Below are 13,252 nucleotides of genomic sequence, written 5' to 3' on the forward strand. Positions count from 1 at the left end.
TAGTCGATGAGGACTCCCGAGCCACCATGAAAAAAATCTCACCATCTGTCCTCCCAAATTTCCATGGGATGAGGAATGAGGACCCTGAAACATTTCTATTTGAGTTTGAAGTCGTTTGTCGAACTTATGATTATCTGGAAGACTCTCAAAAACTCAAACTGTTTCCTTCAACACTGAAAGGAGCAGCTCTGAAGTGATTCATGGGATTACTCACTCAATCCATTAGGTCTTGGAATGATATGAAACAAACATTTTTGGATAGGTACCTGGACTATTGTATGCCCACGAATCATAAGGATGAGGTATTCAAAATGGTTCAAAAGGAAGATGAAAATTTGGAGGATTTGCTTGAAAGATTTCAATACAACTTGAAAAGAGCAAAAATGAATAACTTAGATGAGGAGACCTTGAAAGCCCTTTTGTTAAAAGCCATTAGAGATGAATGGATAGACATTTTGAACATGATGGGGAAGGGAGATATATCTCAACTTTCACTCAATGATATAGCAGAACTATGTGTCCATCTCTCAAGGGGGAAATCTAAAACTCAAAAAGGACCTAGAGATCCTTCTCTCCTCAGAGCAAACAAATCTGCAGCTGGATCAGTAAGTAGGGCTGAAATCGGCAGTATGCTTGATGAATTTAAAACTGACATCTTAGGGAGTCTTAGTGAACAACTAGACACTCTTAAGATTCATAATAAGCAGAAAGCAGAAGCTAAGGCTTTGGCCATCTTTTGCCCAAAGTGTAGAAAGAAACATGCTCTAAGGGAATGTCCCTTGGAAGCAAAAGTTGTAGAGACATGTGTAATTTGCTCAGAGAATCATGAGACCAAGGATTGTCCTTCAATCCCTAGGCTCAAAGCTGTCTTTCAAGAAGATCCAAGTACACTTGAATCTCTCTGTTTTGTTGCAAGGAGACCTTGGCAGGGGCAACAAAATCAAGGGTTTAACAACTCTATGAATTTTCAACCTCCACCAAATTGGAACCCTTGGCAACAACCTTGGCCCCAACCTCAAAATCCTTTTCAAGCATGGGTACAAGGTATGCAGAATCCTTATGGTAGATTTGCTCAATTCTACCAATATCCTCCATCTTTCCAAAACCAACAAGCTCCGCAACTTCCAAATCAAAATCCACAACTATCATTACCATTTCCATAACAACAACAACCTTCTCAACAGAATCCCAATTCTCAACTCTTGCTTCCATTCCAACAGAAGTCAAATCAACTTCCTTCTCAGCCATTTCCAAACCCCAACAATAAAAATCCTCAAAATGCTTACATGATGGAAGGACAACCTTTTCCTACCTATATGATTGTTCCTCTCAATGAAGTACAACTCAGATCAGGTAGAGTCCTAGACAAACCTTCTATAAAAACTCAAGAGCAAAGCATTTTTGAGGAAGAATCTCTTGATGCCAATAAGGGTTCTGAAGCATCTCTTCAAAACCCAGACGCTCAAAAAGGAAAAGAAAAAGAATTAACCCCCACAACTCCTATAGTTGAGCAACCTACATCTCTATCCACACCTCCTTTTCCTGAAAGATTACAAATTGACAAAGGAGTGGAAAAACAAATTTGGTTGCCTGACTATAATTTCCTAGATGAATTGAAGAATGTCTGTATCAAGATTCCCTTGTTACAAGCCATTAAGGAAATTCCTATTCTAGCGAAAACAATAAAGGAGTTGAACCTTAAAAGACTAGGAAGGAAACCAAGAGATACCAAAAGGATCCACCTGGTAGGAAAAATTGCATACATCATGATGGGAAAGATTACTATGCAGAAATATGTAGATCCCGGTAGTCCAATTGTCAAAACACATATCAATGGGGTAGAAATACCAAATACTTTGATTGATTTAGGGGCTGCTATTAACATTATGAGCAGGCAATCTATGGAACAGCTAAAACTTCCTAATCTTCTTTTTACACCTACTTTATTGCAACTTGTAGATCGATCAATTATTAAACCAGATGGTGTATTAGAAGACATTCCTGTCTCCTTATATTCTTGGGAATATCCAGTGGATTTCATGATTTTAACTCCCAAGAGTAATCTAGGAGGACATCCTCTTATTTTAGGAAGACCTTGGCTAGCCATAGCTGATGCTTTCATAAGTTGTAGGTTTGGGGATATGTACATTTCTGATGGTAATTCGACAAAGAAGTTCAATCTGTATCCTCCAGCAAAAGCAATCATAGAAATAGGAGATAATGAGTGGGTTGATGATGAAGATACTATACAACCTGTCTTTACCATTTCTGAGATTAGTGAAGATAGTCAAATTCTGAACACATTAGAAAATTTTGAACCATCTTCAGAATATGACTCCACACAATTTCAGTTGGATTCTGACATAGAGTGTCTATCATCTAGACAAATGTCTCTTTTCTCTATGGAAGAGTTTGGTAGTTCTGCCATTGAGATCTTTCCAGGAAAAACATTAAACATCAACAAAAACTTGGAAAAATCACAACAGGAAGAGCTAACCAAAATCTTGCAAAGACATTCTACTACATTTGCATGGGAGTATACCGATATGAAAGGTATTGATCCTAAGACTTGCATTCATCACATATACATTGAGGAAAACAGTAGACCAATCAGACAACCTCAAAGAAGGATGAATCCAAATCTTAGAGAGATAGTGAAAGAAGAGCTCCAAAAGTTACTTAATGTAAACTTCATTTACCCTATTTCAGATAGCCGGTGGGTTTCCCCTTTGGTTATAGTACCTAAAAAGAATGGTAAATGGAGGGTTTGCATTGATTACAGAGAATTGAACAAAGCAACCTTGAAGGATCACTTTCCTTTACCCTTTATTGATCAAGTATTAGATACTCTAGCAGGTAAAAAGTATTTCTCATTTTTGGATGGTTTTAGTGGTTACAATCAAATTCAGGTAGCACCTGAAGACCAGGACAAGACCACATTTACCTGTCCATGGGGAACTTTTGCTTACCGAGTACTTCCTTTTGGGTTATGTAATGCACCTGCAACATTTCAAAGGGCAGTACTAGGAATCTTTTCTGATCTAATTCATGATTGTGTAGAGGTCTATATGGATGACTTTACAGTTTATGGTAATTCATTTGAAGAGGCATTAGAAAATTTGGAAAAAGTCCTTGTAAGATGTAAAGAAACAAATCTTTCATTAAGTCATGAAAAATGTTTTATGATGTTTACTGAAGGGATTGTTTTAGGACATCATATTTCAGGAGATGGAATCAAAGTTGATAGACCAAAAGTCGAAGTCATCTCCAAGTTACCTATTCCAAATTGTCAAAAAGATGTTAGAAGTTTTCTTGGGTTTACTGGGTATTATAGAAGATTTATTGAGAACTTCACCAAGATAGCATCTCCACTCTTCAAATTACTTACCAAAGACTGTGAATTCAAGTGGGATCCTGACTGTCAATCTGCATTTGAAACTTTAAAAACTAGAATATCTGAAGCACCCATTTTAAGAGGGCCAAATTGGAAACTCCCTTTCCACATTTCTACAGATGCTTCAGATACAGCTCTAGGAGTTGTGTTGGGTCAAAAGGATTTAGTTCCTTATGCCATTTATTACACCAGTAAAAATTTGACTCCCACTGAGTTAAATTATACTGTGACTGAAAAAGAGTTCTTAGCCGTTGTTCATGCAATCAACAAGTTTAGACACTATATAACAGGCTATGAAACTTTTGTCCATACTGATCATTCTGCAATTAGATATCTCATGAAAAAACCTGTTACTAATGGCAGAGTTACAAGATGGCTTTTACTTCTACAAGAATTCAATAGTACTGTGTTAGATAGACCAGGAAAACAAAATACAGTAGCTGATTTCTTGTCTAGAATTCAAAATACTAACGAAGATTCTCCCGTAGAGGATAAGTTTCCAGATGAATATCTGTTTGCAGTAACTACTAAAACTCCTTGGTATGTAGATATTGCTAACTATTTGGTTACAGGGAAGCTACCTCCACACTTATTTCCTAATGAAAAAAGGAAAATCATTCAGGAGAGCTCAAAGTATTCTTGGATTTCTAATGAATTGTTCAAAACAGGGCTAGATTGTGTGATCAGAAGATGTGTTCGGGAAGATGAAATGCCTGACATCCTTAAGGCATGTCATGATGAACTGTGTGGTGGACACTTTGCTGACAAGAGGACGGCCTATAAAATCCTTTCTTTAGGATATTATTGGCCTTCTCTCTTCAAAGATGCAAAGCAATATGTTAGAAGGTGTGACAGCTGCCAAAGAGTTGGGAGACCAACTCCTTCAAATGAAATGCCACTACAGCCACAGGTACTCATCGAACCCTTTGAGAAATGGGCTTTAGATTTCGTTGGACCTATTAATCCACCATCTAAACAAAAGAAGTATATATTGGTTTGCACTGATTATGTTACTAAATGGGTAGAAGCCAAGGCATTGCCTTCTGCCACTGAAAATTCAGTTGTTCAATTTCTTTTTGAGGATATTTTTACTCGTTTTGGTGTCCCAAGAGAAATTGTGACAGATCAGGGAAGTCAATTTACATCTAAATTGATGGAGAAGCTGATGGAGGAATACAAAATCAAGCATAGGAAATCTACTCCATACCATCCGCAAGCAAATGGTCAAGTGGAATCTACAAACAAAGTTCTTGAAAGCATCATCACCAAGACTGTTCATCTCCACAGAAGAGATTGGGCAAAAAGGCTTCCTGAAGCCTTATGGGCCTATAGAACTACATGGAGGAACACAATAGGACATTCTCCCTATGAACTTGTTTATGGGAAAGAAGTCTTGCTCCCCATTGAGTTTCAAATCAAGACCTTCAAGATGGCAGTTCAGTTGGGGATGAGTCTATCATAAGCCCAAAAGCACAGAATGGAGCAGCTAAATGAGCTAGATGAAATAAGACAAGATGCAATTCTAAGGACCGATCTAGTTTAGCACCAAAGAACTAAGTGGCATGACCGATATATCAAAGAGAAGAAGTTTCAAAAGGGAGATTGGGCGTTACTGTTTGATTCAAAGTTTAAAGACTTCAAAGGGAAATTTCAAACTCATTGGCTTGGGCCATATGAGATTGATGAAGTCTTTAGCAATGGAGCAGTTCGAATCAAGACTATTGATGAGTTTCAAACTCCTCTCATTGTGAATGGCCACCGATTGAAAATTTATCATAAGCCACTCTCAAAAGAGGACTTTGTCAAAATATTCCAAGAAAATTCTGCAATGAGGCTAGTGGAGAAGAATTCTTCTCCTCCATCAGCCTAATCTTTGTTTCTTTCTGAATTGAAAAAAAAAAAGAAAAAAAAAAAAAGTGTATAAGCCTGAAAACCAATCTCAGATTGGCGGTCTTATACAGAAAATATGGAGTGAAAATCAGGGACACCTGACACTCTATATTTTCCAAAAAAAAATCTCTCTCTCTTTCCATCCTCACTTCATTTTCATTCCATTTCACTTCACCTTCATCATTTTCCATCTCCATTTCATTTTTCCACTTCACTCCATTCACTCCATCTCATTCCATTAATAAAAGTCCCTTTCAGGACTATTTCCATTCAGTTAGTCTTTTTCTAACTAATTTTGTGCAGTTAAAAGGGAGATGTTTAGTTTCCGCAGCTGGAAACTGTTTCCGCAGCTCGCACCAGTTTCCGCAGCCAGAAACGATTTCCGCAGCCAGCACCACTCTGTCTCTACAGCTAGCAGCACTCTGTTTCAAAAAGATTAACATCATCATCATCACCAAAGGCAACAAGGATAGGAGGCACCTGCAGGAACAAAAAGCAATCATGGATCAGCAACCTTAATCAACAAATGGCAAACCCATGAAGGTATGATCAAAATCTTTTCCAAACAACCATTTAAATGTCATTTTATGCATAATTATTAAATCGTGGACAGAGCCACTAAATGCAATGATTCGGCAAGATCATCCCACTTCTCCTCCACGATAATCCTTCATCCACCTCATACCCTCCTAACGGTCTCATAATCACTCTTAGTTCAAACTCAAGTTGAGACTGCGCTTTCATTTATGAGCCGTACAAGGAAGAAGAGACCTATCGTACTACGTCTCTTCTCAACCACGATCTCCGCAGCCAATTCTAAAACGTGTGCGTAAGCCACCCGAACTTCAAGGGATTCGGCTGTTATTCCATTCTCTTATCACCCCATTTCCGCACGCATTTGAACTCATTCTCGTGTTTGTCTTCTACTCCCTCGCACTCACAGCATTTCCACTCTCATTTTCGCTGTAAATTCCACAGCTCTGTTTCAAACCCCGCAGCTCTGTTTCAAACTCCACAGTTCCGTTTCAAACCCGTATTGCCTTGCATTACATTGCGGCTATTCCACTTACAGCCGTAGTCCATCTGTTTTTCCTGTGAGCATCCTCCTTGAGCATCCATACACAGTCAAAGCTTCAGCCGAAGTTAAGAGTCGAAGATGGGGAAGCTGCTTAGAGCTGAACCTGAAGGTTCAAAGTATCTAGAAGGATACCCACAGACAAAGGAAGCATTAAAGAAGGCAAAATGGTTGAATTTCATCCAAAAATTCAGAGGATATGATAAGGAGGTAACGAAAGCATTTGCTCGATCATTCAATGGACACACTGTGGAAGTAGGAGACCTGAAATTCACAATCACAGAGAACTCCATAGCAACAGCAACCAGCTTACCTCAGGTGGGAGACCGATGGTTTAAGAACAGAACAGTGGAAGATCAGGGATGGAAAGATATGCTTAAGAACCCAGGTATGGACACTTCAATATTCACCAAAGGGATTCCTGTACATGTGATTAAGGAAGAATGGACTGCATTGTTATTACTTGTTCAAAAGTTTTTTACATGTGAGGGCCACTTTGGCACTATGTATATGTACCATGCTAGAATTATGATGAACTTCATGGAAGGCCATGCCATCAATTTACCCTATTTTCGGTTAAGAAGCCTAACGAAAATGAGTTCCACTGTCCAAAAGAATATAGGCCATATTGAACCTCACTTGTATCATCACGGGTTCATTAGAATTCTCATAGAAGACCAATTGAAAAACAACAATGATACATGGGAAAAGTTTTTAGTCAGGAATCATTTTCAAGAGGTAACTGAAGCTTCCGCTAGCAGTTCTCCTAGAGTCCCAAAAAGAAGTAGGAGAATGAAAAGAGATGTTGCAGCCCAAGATCCTCCTATTGTAGAAACTCAGGAGACTACTCAGGAAGAAGAGGTAAAGAGAGATAAAGCTAAGAAACATAAAAAGGAGAAAGGGAAAGCAATTTTTCAAGAATCATGTCCATCACCTGAACCTTCAATAGAAGAAGACTATCAAACCTTGGCTAATAGACTCTCACAACTTCAAGCCGCTTCCCTCTCAAAGAAGAAACAAAAAGAAAAACAGAGTGTCCAGCCAAAGAGCACTAGTGCACAAGTGAGAAGAAGCAGTAGAATTAAAGAAAGAATGAGTGTGACTAAAGTAAAACAGTCACATTTCATTGATTTGCGAGAAAGTACACCTGAAAAGGCTCCAACTCAGATTGACCTTGAGTCCACTCCTCCATGGGAAGAGAGCCCCTTTCAGCCAGAACTTCAAACAGAATTTGATTTTGAGCATAGCCCAAAGAGATCACCTGAAATTGACCCTGACCAGCAGGAGGTATACAATTATTTGGAGAGCTTAGAGCAATCAGTTGCAGGTCCAAGCACTATATTGCCTCTTAATGAACAGGTCCAGTCTTTGAAACAAGAGGTGTTTGAGCTAGAAGTCCTGAACCGGCATATAAAACAAGAAAACGAAGCATTGAAAGAACAAAGCAAGGTGGACAAAATTGTCCATGACAACACCATGCTTCACTTAGGACTCTAGCAGAAGAAGAACAGAAAATTGAAGAGAAAATGCAAGAAACTGAGCAGGGCCTTGATTAATTTGAAATTCAAGTGTTTGGTTAAGAAACCAAGAACAATTTTGGCAACAAGAAGAAAGAAAAGAAGGCTAGATGTTTTGGCAGAACATGGACTGAACAGCAATGACAAAGTTTTGGTTGCATGAGGACATGCAACACCTTCATAGTGGGGGTATGTTGAGCCTCAAACCTGCACTTCTTTACACATCCTCTCAGCCTCCTTTTCCTATTCATTTCCTTCTTTTGCCACTCATTCCCTCCATCAAATTGCTCAAATCATTGTATTTTAGGACTTTTTACATGGTTTGTTAATTATGCTAATGACTATGTTGTTGGTTTAGAATTTTGGTTCAAGTGCTGCACTTTCCGCAGCTCACACAGGGTTTCCGCAGCTGATCCCGGTTTCCGCAACCAACCCCGGATTCTGCAGCTGTTTTATTAAACGGCATGTTCCAAGTGTCCTCTGGGCAGAAGAGCCACATGGGCAAGTTCGTGGAACCAAGGACATGGTGTGTGTCCTTCCAGCTCAGCCAAACCAGTCATAAAAACCCATGGTCAACGAGGGAGAAACTACGGTCAAACAGAGGTCATTGGCGGTGGCACGGCTCTGCGTGTTCGGTTTTAGAGCACGCGAAGAACAGCTGGCCTCTTCCTCAGCCACACAGATGATGGGAAACACGAATCCAATAGAAGATTTAATGCCCACCACGACCGTTGCCTAAATCCGAGGACTGTGCTAGATTACGTGTTTTTACACAGCTGATAGAATAGCGTAGTTGGTGCTAAGTTAGTTTTGTTTTCTTTGCTATAAATAAAGCGTCTCTGAACGCTGATTAGTTAGCTGCTGATATGTAATTTTTGAACCCCACTGTACTTTCTATTTTACTACACAATATATGAGAAGACCGTTCCGTTTCTAAGCGTGTAACTGATCTTTTAAGATGGCTGGAGTAGGCAGAGGGCCCCTGTTTACTTAAGGCCTGTACAGTGCTTTTCATTTCTTGCATTTCTGCTTATCAGTTTATGTATAATAGTTGTACAGAATGATTTTTGATTGCTATGTTTTGATCATGTACAATAGCTGTATATAACTTTGAATTCTGCTCAATTATATTTCTGCACTTTTCCATGACTGATCAGTGTGTTTTTTGCAGATTTCTTAGGTGCCCGGCATAGTTTTATTTCTTCTCTTTTTACAGCTAGTGGCATTTGTGATCGTCTTATCTAGACTGCTGATCTTTATTTTTTATTTCCATCAGTATCATTGCTTTAGTTTGCACTTTATTTTCTGCTCATAGCTTATCAAGTTGTTTATCTTTTAATGGCTCTTTTTATCATAATCAACTAACTTTTAGTGGAGCCAGAACATCACTTAGTGCAGCTTGGTTTATTTTGTTTTAAGACTCACATTGCTAACTTGCTCATAAGTCTTTCTTATATGATCAATCCAGCTGAAGGCAGAAAGGTTAAGGGAAAATTAAGTAGTGTGATTTGTCACTTAGATTGTACATTGCTTAAGATTTAATTGAAGAGTTAAAGTAGTTGTTCTTGTTTTTAATTGAGTTAATGTAGATGTCATTTTCAATCTCATTTTTATCAGTAGTAGAGGTACTGGGGCAATGCCATTGGTCTTTTATTTGATGCCTTCATTTTTCCTTTAAGAGTTAATTTCATTTCAGTTGTTGTTCGAAGCTTTCTTGTAGATTACTTTTAAGTTTTAAGAAATCATCTAGAACTCATCACAATCACACACACTTCACTCACTTTATTTCATTTCCATCACATCACTGTAGGAGAAATAGATTTAAAAACAAACTTAAAAAGTTAAAAACGACAAAAACTTAAGAAACAGTTGCCTAAGTACATACAGTGCACATCACTTCATCAGCTTACGAGCCCCGGGTTGATATTTAAAAGTTGCAATTTAGACATCACTAAATTGACCAAACACCTATCCAACACATTCTAGAAAAATCGTCAATGAACAATTTAAAGTATTCTTCTCCACAAGGTGACTTTTTCCTTGATTGACCACATAAATCAGTATGAACAAGTTCAAGAGGCTTACTAGCTAATCCTTCATTCTCTGGGAAATGTGCTCTGGTTTGCTTACCAAATTGACATGATTTACATATTGTATTTTCTGGAATGATGATATCAGGAATATCACAAACAGCCTGGAATTTGCATGCTTTCCTTATTTGAGGGAAGCTTAGATGCCCCAATCTTCTGTGCCATAGCCAGTGTTCATCATTTTTGCTTAGATAGAATTGTTGTTGTCCTCCCTTGAGTATGTATAAATTATTTGGAGTTCTTATGCCTTTGATCACGGTTTTTCGTGTATCAAGCTCATGAACAACACATCCATTTGATCGAAATACTAGTTACTTCATTTCCTTGATCACACATTTGACTGACACTCAATAGGTTATGCTTTAGACCATCAACATACTTAACATTCCTAGCTTTAACCTTTTATTTTAAGAGAACAGAACCTTTACCTTTTATGACAACAGGAGTGTCATTTCCAAATGAGACATTCTTTTCCTTTTCTAAGGCATTATATGACTGAAGTTTTTCTTTATCACCTGTCATGTGTTTCGAGCATCCACTGTCAATGTACCACTGATTTTCTTGTCCTTCTACATACAAGGCTATACCACATCTTTCTGTTTGTGGTTCTTTCTTTCTCCATGTTTTGGGACCCAATGAAGTTTGCTCCTTCTGAGATGTTTTCCGAAATTTACTCCTGCATTCAGAATCTTCATGACCAAAGTTGTTACAGATAGAGTTTTCTATTTCATTTTCAAGAGGAGAAAAGTTATTGTAGGTCCTTTTCATGATCCTAGTCACATTCCTTTGATTTCGTGCTTCTCTAGTCATGATGGTCTTGTAAGCAACACATTGAGCAACTTTGTGTCCAAAGTTATGACATGAAAAACATTGGCCATTAAAGAAGTTCCTACGATTATCGAATCTACTGACCTGGTGATTTATTCTTGAAACAGATTGAGTATGATTTACCTGAGGTTGGTTGTAGCTTCTATTCATCCTTGAAGTAGATTGAACCTGATTTACCTGGTGATCTGCTTTATGCCTTTGCTGACGATTGTCAAACTGTTCACTTCTCTTTGCTGCATCAAGATAGCTTTTAGTGGAGGTTGACGGCTTCTGTGCTTGAGATGCTTCTTCAGTATATCCAAGACCTGTCTTTATTAGAGGAGAGCGTTACACTTTGATAATTTCATCTAAAGTTTCTGATCCTTTAGAAAATCTGAGATTGAGAGCTTTTGTTTTCTCAATATCTTTTCTTAGATCCACAATTTCACATTCTAGTTTTTCATTGTGTTTTTCTCTTTCAGCAAGTTGGAATGTCAGAGTATCTATAATCATTATCTTTTCTTCTAAACAGATTTTAAGTTTAGATATTTCTTCATAAAGGTCATCTTCATCTAAAGCATCCAAGAAATCATCATATTCAAAAGCCATAAGAATTCTATAGTCATTACTATTTTCATCTTCATCAATATTTGATAAACCATCGCTATCTTCATGCGTATAGTAGTTCTTCTTACTTACATTCTGTTTTCTATTCCATTTTTCTGATTCCTTACCTTTATCATGCTTTTCTTTATGAGGACATTTGGCCACATAATGACCGACTCTTCCACAAGCAAAACATTTGAAAGGTAGTTTACCTCTGAATCTTCCAGAATCCCGTTGAAGGTTCTTGACAAAGTTTGCTTCTTCCTCTCCTAAAATATGTCCTGATTTATTGAGTTCTTCTCTTCCTGAAGCTTTAAATGCAGCTTCTCTCATATCTTATGGACCTCCTTTTCTCATTTCGAAAGTAGTTAAGATTTCGTGCAGCTGTGTCATAGTAATATTCTAAAGATCCTGCTTTTCTTCTATGGCAGAAACTTTTGGTTCAAACTTATTAGACAGGGATCTTAAAACCTTTTCAATTAAAGTAACTTCTTTTATCTCTTCATCCAAGTTTTTCATGCAATTAACAATCTCATCTATACGTAGGAAGTAATTAGCTATACTTTCATCATTGCGCATTTTAAGAGTTTCATATTGAATTCTGAGAGATTGTAGTTTTTCACGTTTTACCTGATTGTCTCCTTCGTAGCTTAGAGCGATCTTGCCCCATATTTCTTTGGCGGTTTTGAGCTGCATAACCTTGACAAATTCTAATTGTGACAGACTCCCCAATAATGTATTGACAGCCTTGGCATTGGTTTCATATTGCTTTTTACCTGTCGTATCTGTAGGAATTGTTGATGGAAATGTATATCCTCCTTCCACGATTTCCCAAACATCTGTTCCAAGAGATTGAAGATAGGTTGTGGTTCTTACCTTCCAATAAACGAAGTTGCTCCCATCAAAGATTGGTGGTCTAATGGATCCCTCTCTTTCGTAGTTACTCATGATGATAGATCTTCCTTCAAGTGATCAAGCTTCTTCGAAAGGACCTGCTCTGATACCAATTGTTGGAAATAATATTGAGGGGGGGGGGGGGGGGTGAATCAGTGTTAGCAAGTCAATAATATTTCATTTTCATATTCAGATTCATATATGCTACTTCAGTTAATGAAGCTTGCGTGTATATGCAATTGTATGTAAGGCAACTAGCATATACCCTGTAAACTTATAATTTATTTAATTCTTCATATGTTGATCTTTAATATGTGCATCAAAACCATATAAACAATAACTAGGAGCAGTAAAAATAGTACAGATAATCACACACATGAACACAAGATATAAGGTGGAAACCCAATGTGGGTGAAAACCACCTACTACAATCGCCTTTATCTTCCTTTTCATAAGAAACTTCTTTTTACAAATTTTGTACTGGTGCAGTCTTATACCAGTACGTCATCTTCTACCTGTAGAAGGCTACAACCTTCTCTCATTCTCCAGCTTCTCCTGGAAGGGAGCTACAACCCCCTAGCTCTTGTACTAGCTAATGTGTTTACTAGTACGTAGGTGCTGGCCTATAGAAGGCTACAACCATCTCTCTTCTTCCAGGGACCACGCTTCATAAATTTTCAAACTAGATCCATCAATAACATCAATCAAACATCAAATATATCTGCATCAAGCAATTTCCTTTGCACCAACCAAAACTAAATCAAACAATCACTTCTCAGAATACTGTAACCAGAATATAGTAACAGTAACCAAAGCCCAAGACAAAACCCAGAACACTGCAACAGCAAACAGAAGTAGCTAAAGCATATTTTATGAGGTACACTGTTTCTAGGAAAACTAGTGTTTTTTCGATCTGCTAGTCCCACTAGGATTGGTAACTATCCTAGAAACAAACAATCAAAGCAATTTGTGATTTCCT

The sequence above is a fragment of the Pinus tabuliformis genome, chromosome 6 (genome assembly GCF_031772625.1).
Source record: "Pinus tabuliformis cultivar Carrire ecotype Pingquan chromosome 6, CPIR1, whole genome shotgun sequence".
Classification (NCBI taxonomy): domain Eukaryota; kingdom Viridiplantae; phylum Streptophyta; class Pinopsida; order Pinales; family Pinaceae; genus Pinus; species Pinus tabuliformis.